Here is a 19,255-nt window from a genome sequence, read left to right on the forward strand (position 1 = left end):
AAAGCCATGGCTGTCCTTCGTTACACCCACAATAATTCTCCGAGCTTCTTTAAATGAAATCAACTTTGACCCGTATCCCTTTTCTTTTGTTACTTCTTCGCAGAGATTATTTTGTTCCCCGAGCAGCGAAAATGTCTTCAAGGATAAGTTGAGCTCTGAACAAAATGTACCTCAAAACTGTTGTGATGTGACTTGCCAAGTTTCAGAGAAACTCGCCATAAAGATGTTTGGCTTCACACAAATATAAAAGCCATAGGGCGAAGCATGTGAAGGTTATAGCACCAAAATACACTGTTGTGAATATACCATACGAACTGACTTGAGGCAGAGTGGATGTTAATGGACTGCAACCAACCTTTGAGAGGTAAAGTATAAGTGGCAGTCACGAAGTCAGGAAAATGCAAAGAATGTACAAACACTAAAGGTTACCATTCGTTTCACTGATCTGGATGCACAAAAAACAGAGTCTCACACTGAATAATCTGTGTAATTGAGTATATTTGTAATATTTTTAAGCCTGCCTTATCCGAAAAGTGTTGGGATGCCACTTTATTTCCATGTTAGGAAGTGGTTTGGACCACACGACTAAGCATGTGCTCCTATTCACGCCACTTTTAGCTGCAGTCCACTCAGAGTTGCAGTTCTCACTACAGCCTCTTAAGGGTGACAGTGTGTTTGTTTATACACCGTCTTCTCGAGGTGAAGAAAGGGAGAAAAAGTGAATAGAAAAAAGATAATTTCTCACCAGAATATTGATGCAGTTTTTCTATCCTTGTACCAGGAAGATGAATTATCTACACTGGGAAAACAGCAAATCTTTCCTTAGAGTTCCCTTAAAGAAAAACATTTTTAAAATGCATTTTTCTTCCTTTTGCTCATAATCTGACCTGCAGTTTTTATTCTCTGCTGTGTGTCTGGCACTATCCTCTAACTGGAAGCAGAAGTTTCCCTGGGGGCAAGTCAGGTAACAAAAATTGGAGGTGTAGGCAGAAGTCTACAAAGACCAGTTTATGGCCCAAGTGGGCAGATACAGATGAAAATAAAGTTATGTCAAACAGGATTTTGCGGTCAAGCGGAGAATAGGGCACGCCAATTTTTAGTTGTTGTTGTTTTTAAGAGAATTTAGTCAATACTCTATATCCCAGTCTGGCAAAAATGGTTAGTCTGAAGTGTGACCGTCTCTTGTTTTCTGTAACTAGATTCATTGTAATGGGCTTTGAGTTCCCATAGGAGAATTAGAATTTGCAAGTAGGGCCATGGTATCTCACTCTCAGCTGCAAGTATATAAAATATATGTGGTGTCATAAAGCATCGATGCGAGCACTTCGAATACCAATTTGCATAGGACGAACTCAGAATAGTTATTCTGTTGTTGCCCGAGCAAATGTTTAAAATTGAAAGGACTTATCTAAACCTCCTGCCAGAAATGTCTTCTTGATCCTGTTTAGGCATGAACGTCTTTCTGCTGGCTGCGTACACAATCCACCGCCTCCTTGACTCACAAAATGACAAGTTGCCCTTGTACAAGTCAGCTGATGCTGGTCTTTTTACGACATCGCTTGGCAAGTCATGGGCACATCAGCGGTTGTCTGATGTCAACCCCCTCGTGTTGCATTTGTCTTTGCCCAAATGATACGAAGATGGCAAAGGTGCCCTAATCTTTTTTGTGAAAGGTGCAACTTGCAGATTGATTTCTTTGAATTTTCACTTGTGAAAGTTGCAGTAGTTGCCTTTAGGAAAAGTACAAAAATCTGGGCTATATCCACATGTCAGCTGAGGGACACGAAGGACTGACAATTTGAGCTGAAAACAGTTTGGCATTTAGTGTCTTGTCCAAATACGCTGATATGTGGACAAGACGAAATACAACTCACAATCTTCAAACTGGAAGACTGAGCCACAGCTGTACATTTAGACAAGTACTAGCAGTGATAATCCACCAAAGGAGCAGCAGCATGGCAGCAGTTTTTATTTGTGGGTGTCGAAATGATTTCTTGATAGAGGAGCAGACACAGTATCAATAATAAATGCATCCACTGTGAGACTAGGACAGAGAAAAAGCTTAAAATATAAGTTGAGACATGGGAAAGAACAACATATTGCTCATGTTGGAGTGAATTTTAAAGAACAGAGACATGTTTGCTTAACATTTGACATTTCAAAACAGGACAATTTGATAAGACATTCTTAAACACTACTCCTTATGAAAGCCATAGAGAAGTCAAACTCTACTCGTAGCACAGAAATGGATTTATAAAACATACCCCAGAGAGAACGAAGAAATGAGAAGCCTACTAATGAAAGAATATTCTTATTAGAGGACTAAATATTAAATAGCATAACCTTTGCTTCCACATAGCCAGTATAAATGTAAAGTAATTTATTTTTGGCATAATGAAAATGCATAAAGTATAATATCTGAAAATGTTTTCACATTTTGAATACAGAAGACCCCGACTCTGGTGTGGTAAGTTAACTAAACATGGCTAATGGGCTAGCTCAGCTTATGCAAAGCAGTCAACGTTTGGCAAAAACTTAAAAACACAAGATAATTTGAAAATGCATAGTGGGTTTCTGACTCATGAGACTAAAGTATTTGCAAAATCAAATCTCGAAGCTTGGAGGGGGATCACTGGAGGGCCCTTAAAACCTCTCCAGGCATAAAAAGCAATTTACCAAATAATATTTTCAAGAAAAAAAAAACTTTTTATCTTGATTTATTTCTTAAATACTCAGTAGGACAGAGCATAATCAGTTTAACCTGACTTCTTGTTTTCAATAGGTGTTTTTTAACCACTTCTTCCAGATGTCAATTGCCTTTTGTCTTAGATTTGTTTTATTCACTCCACATTAATGGTTTACCCAGCTGGTGTCGTGCCTCTCTGCTCTCAGCGGGTCAAATAAATCCTTGCTTTCCTGACATGCTCAAGCATCTGAGCAGACTGCTCATAGACAACCCTCAGTAGATATCATTGATCAAGTGCTGGAGAGGCGTTGATCTGAATAACTTCACCGCCGGTCGTGCTGGGTTGCTTTTTCTCTGCGCTTCCCTTAAATTTCTCAGTGCAAGCCACCAGCTAATCTTTTGCTGCCTTTGCGCAGCGCCGTTTATACATCCCGAGGTTTTCCCCAACGGAGATTTAATCACATTCCTAACTGCAGAGACACTCACTGTAATTCACATTTTCAATCATATTATCAGCTTAGATCGAAAAGCGGGCAGGAGGAGGAGGAAAGAGGGGCAGCAGTCTCACTCAGAAAAACATATCCATCTCCTTTAAAACGATGTAAAACAGCTGAGGACTGCAGTAGGTGGATTACTTATTGTAAATATTGCTCTGCGGTTTAAAGTCCAAACGGAAACGTGTCTCTGCCTTGCCAGCCTCATTTGAAAAAAGAAACACATCTCTACCTTGAGGCCTGAGATTTGTTTATGTTTTCCTGCATGTGAAAATCAAAAAAAAAAAAAGTAGCAGGTTGAATACAGAGATCTGACTGGAGGCTGTTATCCAGCTGTGAGATATCTGGCTAGTTATTCGTCTTCATCAAAGCGACTGCCTTTGATAAAGGCGACAAACTCTAACTTTGGGTTTGAAAAACATTTTATTTTTGCAAACCTATTCAAATCATGATCATTTTTAGAATTACTTTATCTGGTTCTTTAAAAAACAAAACAAAACACAAACCTGGATCTTCATGCTAGAAATAGTTACAATTGTGTATTCGAAGTTGAGGATTTTGCAAGCATCAGTACTCGCATTTATTTCACATTAAACAAACTGAATGTGTTACAACAGAGTTTAATAAAAAGCGAGCAAAGCATGTTTACTTTCACATTTGATGGTTATTTGCTGAAATGTGTTTCAACCATACACGGTATAAAACTAATGAAACTAGAAAATACACTAAAAGGGACACAGAAACAAGATTTTACAAGTATGAAATGTTTGTTTTATATGGCAATAGTACATTAATATTGATTTAAATAAGTGCTAGTTCCACTGACAAATTATTTCACTTATAACTGGACATTTGTCCCATGTTATAAGTGAAATAATTTCCCAATGGAACTAGTAATTTTTCATCAATATTTAGGAATTATTGACTCAAAACAAATTACTATTTCCTGCTGAAAAGTTACTTCTACATTAGTTTTCTCTTATTAAAAGGGTATTTATATTTACACTAGAAACAAGACTAAAAATACTTTGTAAGATTTTGTGTTTATGCGATGTAGAAATACATCAAATGACATGAGCAACACAAACGTATGTCGTGACGAGAGATTATAAGCGGCAAACAGTAACTTTCCCGGCTTTTTGTTTCCCTAAACTGAGACCAGAGAGTGCCGTCAGCAGCCAGTAAAATACCAACTTGTCATAGCAACTATATAAAACAGGTTTTTAAAAACACACACCTCAACTACCCCTTTAAATTACACAGAACAGAGTCAAGTGAGGACAATGAGACTGCTTGCGGTGCTAGGTGTTCCCTTCTTTTGGCCAGACATTAAAAAACGAGCAGTCTGGATTCTATTAAGCCAGATTAAATGGGTTGTAATAAAAATTTTTGTGATGTATGATTTCATATTGATTAAACAAGGTCATGATGAATGGCCACCACAGTGGCCTATTCACTGGGGATTGATGGCACCCGGAAATACCTCAGATTCCAAAAGGTATGAACCGTTTTCTATTGGCACAACAACAACAATTAAAAAAAACAGAGCTGCCTCAATAGCAGACAGATGTGCATTCAATCATAATTAATTTGAAATTGAATCTGAAATGGAATTCAAAACAGTTTTGATCCGGCGACAGAAAACACGCTGCGGCACATGTGGAGGTATTTTTATCCACGCTGGTGAAACAAGCGGCGCTTGGAAACAGGATGCTTTATTCAGAGAAGCTCTCTGTGCTCTTGTCAGGCTTAATTTGCTCCTCTGCAATGGAGCCGCACACAGCAGAGTGACACTGCAACCTCTGCCAGCCACAGATAAACCCGTAATGGAGACCTCAAATCAGAGCATTCATGAGATCGAGCAGGTGGGAGGGATCACCTCAAGTGCTGGACTGACTGTGTATGTTCGCGATGCATCTTTTGGCGTGACATATTTAATTAACTCATAAAGACACAAAAAAGGAGAGCTTTTTGTGTTTAGTCCAATAGGTTCAGCACATCACAGTAATTACATTTGCAGGTTAATTTTTAAAAGTTGAATAAATTATGCTTGATTGAGTGCTCCAAGGTTTTTAATATGGATCATTTTTAAAAGATTTGAGAAGATAGGAGCAGGGAAGCAGTAAAAAAAGAAAAACAAAAACAGGACAGAAGGGTTAATAAAAAGAGCTGTCCTCATTGATTTGCAGAGTATTTCCTCAAGCATGATGCCTGTTGTTCTAAAGGTCAGATGAGAAAAAAGATGAAAGTGTAATGTCTCCTCCCAATTCAAAACGAGACAGAGAATTATTGATTTCAGGCCTACGGAGTTGAAAACACAGGAGGGTATGAAGCAAGATCGTAATCTTGTCATGACCTTGCGCATTTTTCGTGTAAGTGGGCCACAGTCTGGTGTCATGTACTGAAATCCCTCAACAAAAAAAAAAGTAGCAATTTCAAATACACCAGAGTTTTTCAAAGTATGGTAAAAAAAAACAAAAAAAAAAAACATTCTCTTTCAAATCTGTACTACATTTCCTACAGATTGTTTTGTTGAACTTATCTAGGTTTTCCACTTGGAATGTAAGAATTTTTCAACCTCTTCTTCTATAGTATTTATAATGAGCAAATTAGAGAAGCTGAAGGAGCTTCCTGTCTATCCATCTAATATGTTAGTTCAAATTTTGCAAATTTAAAAGAAAAACGGAGACTCTGCTACACAGAACAGTCATGTCATAGATGACATATAAACTGTTTGAATGTTCAGGGTTATTCTTATTCTCTTTATTTTTACTATAGAAAGAGCCTGATTATGTTTTCGTTGTTCAGCAATTAACCTGTCAGTTATCCACCTCACTCCAAATTAAAATAAGCTGATGTATATGTAAATATATCTTGTTGTTTGTTAAAGAAACATAAAATGTTATAAAACTTAAGACTGTTATTGTTAATGTTATTGTAAATAAACTCTTGCCATTTATTTCTGTGCATTCACATGCACAGGAGCCGGTTGCGAGTTCTGCCATTGTCGGCTTGGTGACGTAGCCAAAACCTTTAATTCTGGCTCATAGTATTAGAAGCCTATGGATTCTGTTAAGTTTTCTTTAAATTAGCATTCTGTCTCATATTTGCTTTATTTTTAAAGGTCTATCATCTCACTTTAATTCCATTCACTCTCTCTAAATCCTCAATGATTTGCAGAGTAGTGAGAGTCTGGTGCCTATTTCCAAAGGTCATTTGGCAAAAGATGGGGTAGTCCATCACATTTAAAAGTGCATCTCGACTTTATTTTCCCTAATTAACCACCACCGCAAAACTAAATTCAAAACAGAGTTTGGAATGAAAAGACCATTTAACGTACAAGACACCATTGTTGAGGATCTAACATGCTGCAACTGTGCTATTCTGCCTCTACTACAGGAATAAATGAAGAATATATTTTGACATGAAATAACTACCAGGCATTTCAGATTAAAATGCAGCATGTCAGCAGGTCTTAAACGAGCTGGCTGCAGGCAAAGGCCTTGAATACTTCAACAACAAAACAATCCGACGCCTACATCCAGGCAGCAAACTACTTATGTTTGAATCATAACCTAAAACCTCCTAAGAGCTGAAAAATAAATGTCTGCAATGGCTGGTTTTATTCAAGACAATTCTAGGGTCAGCTAAGAGTACTGTATATTTTAGTGCAAAATCATTTGGTAACATACAGATTTTTATTTTGTCCTAGCCTTTTCTTATGACTAAGCATTTCTGATAAGAAGAGGAAGAGAGAGAAAGGTAACCTGAGTAAAGCTTTCAAATGATCACTGGACTTATGTCAGGGGAAAGAGTTTCCAAAGCAACCTGATCATACTTGATGATAAAAACTGCCATCAACTGTTTGAAATCACAATTTTAGATCACCCCGGAGGAAATTTGACCCATTCAGAGGTTGACTTTCTGTTTTGTTAGCTATTTTTACTCTTAAACTCTCAAAAAAAAGGTTTAATCACAGCAAATCCATGACATAAGTTGATTATTGTTCATGTTTTTTTTTTTTATTGTGACTGATTTAAAATCTATTTTTGACGGGAGACAACTCAAAATCAATTCAAAGACACCAATAACTGTGCATTAAAGGCAAGGTAAAATCCTACTGCTTGATCGATTTGTTGGATGCCTTAAATATTCAGATTGCTCTACAATTTGACAGCAACTTGCGAGCTTCCCTGTGCCACCAGACGCAAAAGTACGTTTTGATGCCGCCTGGGTAGCTCACAGCAGGTTTTCCAGTGAGAAACAGCGATGCCTTGCTGATCCCTCTGGTGTTACCACCCTAAATGCTTGCCCTGAGACTCATTTACAGTCTTCTGCTGTCACATTAAGTCACTCGAGAAAACCCAGTGAGAACTATGTGGCATATTTAAATTTAGTTTCCATTAGAGCTCCATTAAAAAGGCACACCACATGTTACAGAAGAGTTTAAAAATAATTTACTTTTAATCAGTTAATTTAATATTACTCACTGTCCACTATTCTGTCAAGAGATCAACTGGCTAATGAGTCCCCTATGAGTTGTCAATCTATAATTACCCTGCCATTTTTTCAGGGTTTTTTTATGCTCTTCTCGGCTCTTTTGACCTCCCAAATGCATCGCCGTAGCAAGACAAATGTCACTAAATGCCAGACCAGGCCAGCCCTCCCAAAAGCCAAATGTTAGTTCATCTGTGATGTCAATTTCCACTTAGCCTTACCAGCTGTTCTTCTAGACTGACTCTTTTTAACCTCGGTGACTGAAAACGAGATTCACCCCTTGGCCTCTATTGGCTGTCAGTATATCAACAGAGGCTGTGGACAACAGAGTATTTGTTTACTCCACAGGGTCCCTAGGAAAAGAAAAGTATGGAATTTTATTGCAGTATTTGCCAGGTCTTTAGATTCATGTACTAAGTAGAAAACACAAACCTCAACCTGTCTTACTGTGAAAAATGGAGTGCACTTAAGTCTTAAGGATGTTCTTACTCTATTTTCTTTCATGTTCAGAACAAGTACAAACATAACAGAAAGCATCCATGAAAATAAAAGATATCAAAGCATCCAGACAGAAAATAATGTTTGATTAAGGTGTGACAGTACTTGAAATTCTCAAGATTGCATTGCCATTACAATGCCAGGTCTTTAAGGATGCCCGATGTTTCAGAATCTTCCTCTTTTCTACAAGGAGGTCCTCAAGTCTTATGCCAGAAAATAGCAAAACTATGATACAGTTATTCACCTCAACGGCGTATACATATATCATAAGGAATACTGCAGGCATACCAACAGAGCACAAAGAGCAAGTGAGGTTCCAAACAGTTGCTCTGCCAGTTCTCAGATACTTGACCAACATAATAGCCCTGCCAGAGGAGGAGATGAAAGCCACTGATACCAAGAAAGGAACACTCTTTACAATGCATGGAGGATTTCACCCCAAGTCCATCACCCTCAGACTCCACATTAAGCTTGAAAGAGAGAAGCAAGGGAGTGTGAAAACTATCATCAAGGATGAACAAGATAGCCCTAAGAAATGAACTGCCAAGTGAATGTCTGGGGCAGCAGTAAGGCTGTGGAAAAAAAAGGCCAACCTTTATAAAAAGGATAGGCGGCTGCAAAAAACATATACCGTCCACATATTGAGGGAGTGGCTAGTATTCATAAAACCTTCGGAGTATGACTGGTGCCTGGAGAAGGCTAGACGGAAACCTTTGATCAGACCTTTGATCAGACAGTCTGACGTTTTGAAAACAACCCTTTTTCAAACAACTGTTTCAACTTCAACAGTTGAAGGACAAATTTGACCTGCCAACAGATTCTCTCACCTGTATCTCCAAAGGTTCGTTGACTGCTTCTCTCGTCACTGGTTCACCTTAGGTGGAGGGCCGTGTCTCAGTGACGTACTTCTGTGACATACTCCTTTCATGTTTGGACTCTGAAAGCAAAGGGTTGCAAAAACAAAAGGGGTTGACGACAAATGGACAACATAGTTTTCAAAACTGTTTTGAAAAATTCCTCAACTACGCCAGAATCCGTTGACATTTCCTGGTGAATAGCAAATTCTAGTAAAATCATGTTTACTTCATAATTGTAAACCAACAAATTACAAAAAAAAGGTCAAGTGGAAGACATTCTTTGCAAGGTACTCCATCATATTTAAGGCTGAATGAAAACCATTCCAGATTATGAGAGAAATGAGGCGACTCCTGCCAAAATGACTGCCTTGAGAGCAGCTGTATCTGGCTGGATTGCATGCCCTGTTAGCTAGCTGTGAAGAGAAGATGAGCCTCCCACTCTGAGCCTTTCAGTCTGACAAGTATCTGCAAATGGAGTGAATCGCTTCAAGTGTACCCCGGGTAAAAGTTCCCTCTCTTCCACTTCCTCTCGCCACTCCCACAGTGACACTCAACATCTGTGGCTGCGGTGACAGATTCCGTAAGTAATCCATAACCATAAATCTGACGACATCTCATCTGGGCGCAGAGGGAGAGGGACATACATGGTCGCAACGCAGGGTCTAATATCACAGTCCACTAGTCAAGCATCCCCTGAACATCCAGGAACTTAAATGTAGAAAAACCTGGAGGTGGATACCATCTGCGGACATTTTTTAGTTGACTGGAAATACTGTTTATCGCTTCACCTCCCAATAAATCACATGAATTTTATATTTTGTGTAAAGTCTGATCTTATGTAATCAATGGTATTAGATACAATATGAAGGCCCTTTACTTTCCTTTCTACACCCTTTACATCTTTTTCCACTGAAATTGATTTACAAATAATGATGCTTTATGTATTTCTCAGCAGCTTTAATGGAATCTGTCTTTAAATCTGTATCAAATCTTGCTTCATCCAACCGTTCAGTCAATAGATTTACTTTATTCATTAGAAGGAAGCCCATACTGTCTCTAAATAAAATGTATAACTAACTGAAAACTGAGCAGTCTCGAAATGCCAACTAGCATCTACGTATAATTTTAGCTATGGTGGTTGCTAGGAGATGTTTATGATTATCAGGTTTAAACACAAAATCTGTGTTAACGCTAATAGAAGCATAGCTCCAGCTTGCAATTAAAGCAATTAACAAAAAGGTAAACAAGGGTATATAATATAACTTTATAATAGTCTTGTGAACAACCCATACGTTAGCTTCAGGGTTCTAATGCTGGATGTGATTGGTTTGATCCAGCCATGTTCAAACAGTAGCGGTCTAGGAGATCGATAGGGAGGATTAATTCTGGTGTAAATGGGGCCTAACAGAGGGAGTTACACATCATTGCTTTTTAAAAGGAAGCCGATCTACATAGAAGGCAATGACAGGGGAAAAATGTAATGCTAGAGTTTATCATTTTAATAAGTTATACAGGTTCCTTCTGTACATAAGCCCCCACTCAGCCCTTCAATTGACCAGTATCACTATAAGTTACGATGATAGCATCCATTGTACTCTGTACCAAGCTCCAAGGCCACCTCAGTGGTCAATAGCCTGTGATAATCAACCTTATTATATCTGATGCTGCCAAGTTGTCACCACCTGTGAAGTACCATCACTATTAGCAGCTAATAGTTCCCTCAACAGAAAACAGATTTCAAGCTAATGCTATTAAGTCTTGGGGTCAAATACAATGAGTGTGTCTCTCTGTATGTGGCCGTATTGTATGAGTTACCATTTCATCAAACTGGTGTCCATATAGTGAGTCCTTACCTAAATAAGTGCCATACTAAAACAAACATTTTTTATATAAAGAATAATATTACTGATGGGATCGGACATGGATACAATTAGAAATGCCTATGCTAGTTTATAGCAGTATAACAAAATGTGTCAGGGATTTTGTCATATCAAGATGGTTAATATGCCATTGGGAAAACACACAGTCATATTCAGTATATTAAAATGTTATTCAAAACTCAACTGGTTTCAATAACTCAAATCATAAAATGAAACATATTGCAGAGTATAATAACAGACTGATGGTTACGTGTCTATGTCTATTAAGATGGTTCTCCACCTTCAGCTAAACAAGATATTTGATGTTAGAATAGTGTTAAGACTTGAAAGTTATAATAAAGGTTGGTATTTTCAAAGGTACTTTTGATCTGACAAGCCTATTCAGAACACGTAGTCTTATTTATTTAAATTTGACTGTATATATTAGCACATCCTTTCCAGGTGTGATATTCGTTAAATTTGTGTCAACATTTCCGTAGTTCTTGAAGAACTGGCTTGCAACAGAGTTACAGACAGACTGGAAGAGTGTGTTCAATCTTTATTTATAAAGATAAAAATGGGAATTTATTTAGTTTTTTCCAAAAAGTACTGTCTAATGTGAACCATATATAGTGTATCATTTCATTTTGTGAGCCATTAGTGTTAAATCCCTAATAGCATCAGCATTTATAATAAAAATTAAATCACTATGAGGGGAAATAAAAACAAAATTTAGTGAAAAAATATACAAATGAGTCAGTCAGTATATGATTTTGCAAGTTTTTGTATAATCTCCATTTTTAAGATTACCGCAATGTTTTAGCTAGCAACATCATTTTACAAACCAACCAAAGCAAGCAAAGTTTACTTTTCATTCTTTTATTTCTATGAGTTTTTTAAAGTTGAACAGCCGCCGCCGTCAGACAGATAATGGCTCTAAATTGACCAGGGCTGTGAGTTTGCGGATGTGCAACTCAGCTAGACAACGTGTTTTGAAACCGAATAAAGGAATTTTCCGCTTGGCTGAATCATGAAGCAGGAACAAAAAAGAGCAATTAACCAGTCTGCATCCATAAAATTGACTTTTCTTCTTTCTTTCGTCCATTTGTCTTTTCTTCATAAAATGTTCAGACTAATCGTATGATTCCTCTGTTGCTGAAGAGGCCTTCGTCTGTTCTATGTGACAACAATGAATTTCCAATTTATGTATTCAGTCCCAACTGACATCTTGGATGACCTGCTGCACTGGCTACAGCAGAGGCTTGTCTAATAACATTATACCATATACTATGAAAAAGTGGGAACCAAGGTCTGAAATTACAAGCTGCCTGGGGAACGACTTTACTTTTTGTTAACTGGCTCAGTGATTGGCCGAATGCTGTATTGAGTGAAAAGTTTTATCAGGTGAAATATTAATCTTAAATCCGTAATAAAAAATATTCTTTGATGAATAGGTAACCAAGGATTAGATGCATTAATGAAGGCTCACAACATGGCATTAGTGGGGAGGCACATCAAATGGAGGCAAATAAAAAAATTTAAAAATTTAAAAAATAATTAGAAGTTGGTCTATAACGATGCGTCAGTGCAAGAAAAAAGACTTTCAACAAAAGTGAATAATAAACCGAACTTGACTCAGTGTTTTTGATATCAAGTTGGAATGTTTGTAATTTACTTTGAATCTTTAAGATTGATTTGAATATAATGGAAATGTTTATGTGCATAAACTGTTTTTCTTTTCTTAGAATATCTTTAGATGACAATTGTTTTGAAATGAAAGTACATAAATAAACCAAATTTACCATGTTCTACTCTGCATGTAGTAAATTCTGGCGCGAGATGAATTCCATGAATAAAGTGTTTCCAGTAATAAATAAACTCATTTTGATGGATAATTCCGCCATATCGGCTCAGATACTTTAAGTTGGAACCATAAAAAAATGTATAACATTGACTAGACACAATGTAGTGAAAAAAAAGATGCAATATTTATTACTTAGACAAACATGTATGTGTATATTTGAAAAAGCATGAGAAAAAATATTTCCTTCTAATTGAAAGGATGTTTTTGCTATAAAATTGTAGAATCTTATTGGAAAACAGTGTAAACATAAAACAGACTGCTTTGTATAATAGTGGAAAGGGTTTTTTTTGTCAAGATGTACTAAAGTAATATTCTGAAACAAAGCGGATGTGTCATGAATGTGTTCTTCCACTCAACACACTCATGACGAAATGTTTAGTTATCATTGATTCAATTGTACTCGTGTGTATGTGTGGCCGAAAATCTTGTATAGACCACAACATTGTCTAGTAAATGCTAATTATTGGGAATAATATTTTCACATTAAGGTGGGAAAAAATTCACTTGGGTGAAAAAGGTGATGCCTTAAAACAGGGACGTCATAATGCATTTGTTTAGGTTGCATTCTTGCTCCAACATACTTAAATAAAACGACTGAAGTCCCTCTGCAGTCATTTAGCTTTAACGAGCCATTCATATGAGTCAGGTATGTTGGAGAAGGATGCATCTAAGTGTTGAAGGAAGATAGCAATCAAGGACTGGACATGCCTTAAATGCTGATATAGTTGTTTTGCAAATCTACATAAAGTGTCATACCCCTCTGTTTCCGTAATCACTGGCAGTTTGATACAAACCCTCTTCAAAAACAATTATTCATTCAGCATCGCAGAGCATCACATTTACAGCACTGCACAACTTTCATAACAGAATGAATCAGCATTTTGCTGCAGGACATCAGGGTTTAAGAGACTGAATGAATCTTTCCGGGAAAGCAGCCCTCTTGTTTGGTATCACGGCAGAGCAACGGAACAGAGCCAGGGTTTGTTTTTTTTAATCTATTGATTGTGCGTCGTCAACAATTTATGACCGGGGTGTTGAGAATGTTATCCTCTCCTGTGATTTCCAGGAATGATCAGTCTCTGTAGGGGGTGCTGTTTTCCTAATCTGGCTAATCACCCATTTCTTTTTGTGAACCTGAGGGGAATGAAAAACAATCTTAGATAAAGTACAAAGTAAAAGAAAAACAGGTACTTAGAATTGGTTCCCCTATATTTTTAGTTTCTCTCCTATACGTCTAAACTGTCTGAGCTCTCATGAGTTTCCTTTTGCTTTAAATGAGAGGAAATAATAAGAAACCATGTTTTGGTTTTGTAGGTCTCTGTGGTATACTTGTTTCACTGTTGCTAATCCATTTCCATTACCCTTTTGTAAATTTGCAGCTTGCCTCTGTGGGGATTTCTTTAATTGATCAACGGGCAAACTTTTGGCAATGTTATTAGTGCTGACCTATTGTTTATTTTGTTAATAAAAGCTGCAGCCATAATCCTCACATGATAAAAGAGGGGAAAGGCTATCTTGTTAAGTTACCAGAGCAGCTAAGAAGCTTAAACAATTTTCACAAGTGACCAAATTAGATGACTGCATAACTTAATCTCCTGCAAATTAATTATTTGTCACCTCATAGCACCTGGTAAGAGAAAGCAGCAAGCCTGAGGTTTTAAATGGTAGGCAGAGAACGTTGTAATGTGAAGATTTACTTGACATATGGGGGAAGCAACTGTATCAACCACATTAGGTCAGTATCAACTCAGTTGAAATGTCACCAAACTGCAATGGACGTTTGTTGTGTGGGCGTGCTTTGGATTTTAATTAATTCTGGCATTGGCTTGGTTTGAGGGGGTGTCTTGTTTTCAACTGTACAGTTGGATACGCTTCAGAGAAACTTAAACGACATAGTAACTATAGGCTCCACTTACTAACAGTTAAGAATCCCACAATCTGTAAGACCCATGTAACCAAAGTAGAATCATAGTGAGGTGGAAGATCTTCGACCACAAGCTAAAATCACAGCGCCATATTGTGGCCACTACTGTACAGCTGACTCAAGCTGTAGTTGTCAACAAGGAACTTTTTCAAAATCAGCATCTGAAAATACCGGCATTTTCCAGGTAGGGGTCCGATGTAAGCGTAGCCTAAAACACACACACCTGATTCACAACACTCTCAAGAAGGAAATATCAAAACACATCAACTGGAGGGTGAAATTGCCTCCACAGACTTACTATTTTGCTAAAAAAATATTGCAGTGTGTTTTTTTATTTTTTTAAAAAAAGCTCCAAGTTTCTTTCTACAGATTCATAAGCACATGGCTATGAATGTCTTCTACTGGAAGAAGCTCCAGATTGAGCTGGTCACTCCACAGCATTAATCCTCTTGGTCTGGAACCAATGTGTTACTCGCTGACAGACATATTTATAGTTGCAATTCTTGTTGAAATGACCACTTCTGGTTCTTTTCCTGTTTCATATAATGGAACACGACCTCTTTAGGTATAAAAAAGGACAGTTAAAAAAAAAAAAAAATCATTGTGACATAATGTCCAAAGCCTCATGTGTTATCATGTTCTCAGTGCATTATGGCTTCAATTCAAGTTAGGGCACACTACCGTTGACCAAAACTATTCAGGCTAAATGTTTTATTCATCTTTAAGATGTTGGGTCATTTTGTGCAAGTCTTTTTGAAGCATTTTTTGCAATGAACTATGGCTATTGGAGCCCAAATACATCACTGTGCATGTTTTTCATTCCACTAATTATGCTTTTCGCCATCCTTTCCCATTTGCCCTTCAGACTGTGACCCATAAAATGATGAGTTTGGTACAATCAAAGGTGTTCGCTTAATCTCAGAGGAACTAGTAAGAAAATGAAGGCGTCTTAAATATGGAACAGCAAGAGCATATAAAGAATACATAAGAGACACCTCTGCGAGTTATTTTTCAGGCGGCATTTTTTTTTCTTGTCTGCAAAAATAAAATGCCCCAATGGACCAACCCAGCTACATGGTTGTATATTTAACTGTCCTAAATTGTCTTAATGGGGACTGAAAAGATATTAGATTGAAGCAATTACGCAACAGTTAAAACTTTTTATTATAAAAATAATTTCCATTGCTAGAAAACTTAACTTCTAAATTATAACTCCTACTGTGGGTTTCACAACCCACAGAATATTATTTGAAAACTTATTCATTTCTGTAGGTTATCTTTGCCTGACAACATTTTCTGTTTGATGATCAGAAACTTTAAATGTGATTAAAGGAAGAGAAAATTTGAAAAGGGTAGATGCATCTTTACCACACTGTATTTTCAAGCCTAAATGCGTTAAAACAGATATTTGTGTTTCCAAGACTTTATTCGACAGAGAGGTTTGCGAAAGATTCAAGGACACTGATAGGACCATACTGGTATGTCTTAACGAGTAAGATATGTGAGTGGTGTTGTCTCTAGAGCTCGATTGAGGCTTTAAAATTATTCCGGGTAGCCTTGAGAATCCGGAGAGTTTAGAAAAGCACCTCTATGTCTATGTTGGTCATTATTAGGCATCATCAACATGGATTAAAACAAAACTACTCAGCGGGGGACCAGAGACGTCATCTTGATGATTAAAGGCAGACGGGCAGTGACTTGTCAGTGATGGGGAGTGTGCACTTCCTGCCCCCAGACTTCATTAAAAGGAGATTCATGAGGCTTAGCCCGGAAGACCACTCGCTGACAGGAAAAGGGCGATTGGGCAAGTGCTCAGTGGAGCATGTGCTGGCACATGTGGACATCATGCAGCCTGTAAAGCGTAATTTAGGGAGATTCTCTCAATGCACATTCTTGCAGTGCTTAAGCTCAACAACTAATTAGAAATGTATTACCTTCTGTCTGTGTAGCTTTGTAATGAAGGCCTAAAATGAAACACTGGGCCTTATTATAATGGCAAAAGACATTTCTAATCAGTTATTTCACCTTACCTTGGATTGATATCAATTAATTGAAGAGATAACATTTGGGGAAAAAACAAAAAAACATCTTGCAACACTGAACAAGGTTAGTCAAGGTAACCCAGACATTCCTCTGAGGAACGACAGCGGCATCCGTCACAGCTACACGGCAACCGACTACATTTATTAATGGAACTTTTCCGGCTCCTTCAATTCCATGGTTGTCTTCCAGATGCATGTACGCTCAGATCTCACTGCCCCCCCAGCCCACCCCTGATGTGAGCCCACACCTACAATCCCAGCTGCTACCCATTTCTGCACCGACGCGCACCGTTCCACGGCAAACTCATGCTGCACCTTTGTCACGAGGGGACTTTGAGCCCCCATTGGTCCATTAACTTTGGATGTGATCCAGCTGCCTCTGGAACGCTCATTTTATAGGTTGAGTAGTCGCCGAATTGATTTGTACACTAAACGAAGTATTACCAGCCAATATTATGATGAATACGAACGGACCAGTTCGAAAATTCAATATTCAACATTGCATTCGACTTTGGGAAATGTTTGAGAATCACACACTTCTTTTAGATTCATAAATTAATGGATTAACTGTGATAATGGTCAGATGAGCAGATATTGCAAGTAGACACTAATACAGTCCAGAAACAGAAAATATTGGTTCAAGCCTGGAGGCACTCACCAGGAGAGTCTTAAAGAAGAAATGAAGGAAGGAAGGTAATAACCCAAAGCGAGTCTAAATTGCTTAACCTTCAACAGCTCCACTTAGTCCACCCGTTGCAAAGTTCATTCAAGGGTTGCTGGTAAGCTCTCAGAGGTAGTTGACATTTGATGAAGATGTGGAGTATTTCCAGCTCTTGGTTCCACATTAGCATGAAGTTAGTTAATCTTTCAGAGCTCCGGATGCAAAGAGGCAGCAGCTTTTTGGTGTTACACTCACCTACAGTATATGATGCCAATTAGTATTTTTTGAATTGATTAAAAGCCTTTTACTGCCAGTCATTATAACATATTGAGAAACTAAAAAAAAAAGACAAAAAGAAAACAATGAGATGGTGTGAAGTGCTGATTTTAGTAAACCAATACTCGTCGGTTTAGAGGAAGCTCTGTGCTCTTTCCCCATGTACTCAGATGGAATCTCAGTGGGGAGCTGACAAGCTGGATGGCTAATTTCCTGACTGGGAAGGCTGACAGTGTCGGAACCATTCCATCAGCAACCTCCCCGCAGAGCAGTGCACTAACATCTTAATTCCTGTTTGGTAATACGGGATCTGGCTATATTTATCACATGTAAACAACTCAGTGAGTCCGACTTGGGACCTGCCCTCGTAAAAAGGGAGGCTGCTGTTCACACGTGTTAAGCTCGTTTTTCTGTGATGCTTTATGTCGAAACGGCGACGACTTGCAGAAAAGTGTCATTTAGTGGGTCATCTTTGAATTCCTTGACATTAATAACCTTTTCTTTTTTACCAAAGTCACTACATTCTGTAACACCCAAATTCAAAACCATCTTCAGTAATGACACTTTAGATAATTAAGAAAAAATAAATCAAACAAGAATGCAACACCCTCCATATAACGTGAGTGATAGTAGGCAACAAAGTGTTGGTGTTTTGAGTTACTATTATTTTTGTTCCTATATGTCAATGGGTTGTTATAGTGAAGTTCTTCATCACATAAATTGTTTTTTTTTATCTCATATTTCCGAGTAACATGCTGATGAAAATAAATAACAGCATTTTTGTATTAAGCATGACATCAAGCGAATTATTACAAGTAAGTCAGACACAGCTGTGACAGGACAGGTTTCCTTTGAATGGATGCATTTAATTCATTAGCTGGGGATGTTTGTAGCGTGGTAACTAATAATGCTTTATTACCATCTATGTGTTGCAGCATTATTGTTTTTTGTTGTTGTTGTTTCTTTTACCAATTCGAGTGCTGTATAAATGTAAACAAAGTTAAAGTCCCACTGGCTACGTTTGATACATCTTTAGCATCTTCACATTTCTGTTTCTTTGACCATTAATTTGACATTTATTCTCATTTACGCTATACAGTGTCTCAATGATGATGTGCTAATTTGTAGCATACATTTTTTAAAGACTGAGATATGCATTTCTGAATTAGTTGCAAGTGTTACACGAAACAGAAAATACAGCACAATCTTTTTAAAGCTAATTTGCACATATAATCTAAAACACAAAATGGACAAGTGGAATGCATGTAACAATGGTACAGAAACAACGGCACGTGTCTGAGATAATGACAGCTTGTTCCAAGACTGGCATCAGCCATTATTTACTGGGAATGATGGAGCAGAGCCATAAATCATTTTCTTTGCTTTGTCAGCCAGTTGAACTCTGCGCGGATTCTGCCCAGACCAAAACGCAGCGTTACAAAAAAATAAGTGTAAAAAATACATAATGGCATAAGTGTCAATGTCTCGAGCTTTCCTCTCAAATTCAAACATAAATGATGGATTTAGGCTTGCAAACAACGGACATTTTGGGGTGACAATGGAAAGACGTAGTGTGGATCGAATGCGTATTGCTGAT

General features: G+C 37.7%; 1 long non-coding RNA gene across 1 annotated transcript in view; it reads right to left on the reverse strand.

The window, feature by feature from the left end:
- Positions 1 to 19,255, reverse strand: part of LOC114140247 (uncharacterized) — a 130,770-nt gene that overhangs the window by 58,992 nt on the left and 52,523 nt on the right. Inside the window, exon 3 of the long non-coding RNA XR_003594527.1 lies at positions 9,003 to 9,112. This is a non-coding gene — a long non-coding RNA (uncharacterized LOC114140247). The remainder of the gene's footprint in view (positions 1 to 9,002; positions 9,113 to 19,255) is intronic.

The sequence above is a fragment of the Xiphophorus couchianus genome, chromosome 24 (genome assembly GCF_001444195.1).
Source record: "Xiphophorus couchianus chromosome 24, X_couchianus-1.0, whole genome shotgun sequence".
NCBI classification, from domain to species: domain Eukaryota; kingdom Metazoa; phylum Chordata; class Actinopteri; order Cyprinodontiformes; family Poeciliidae; genus Xiphophorus; species Xiphophorus couchianus.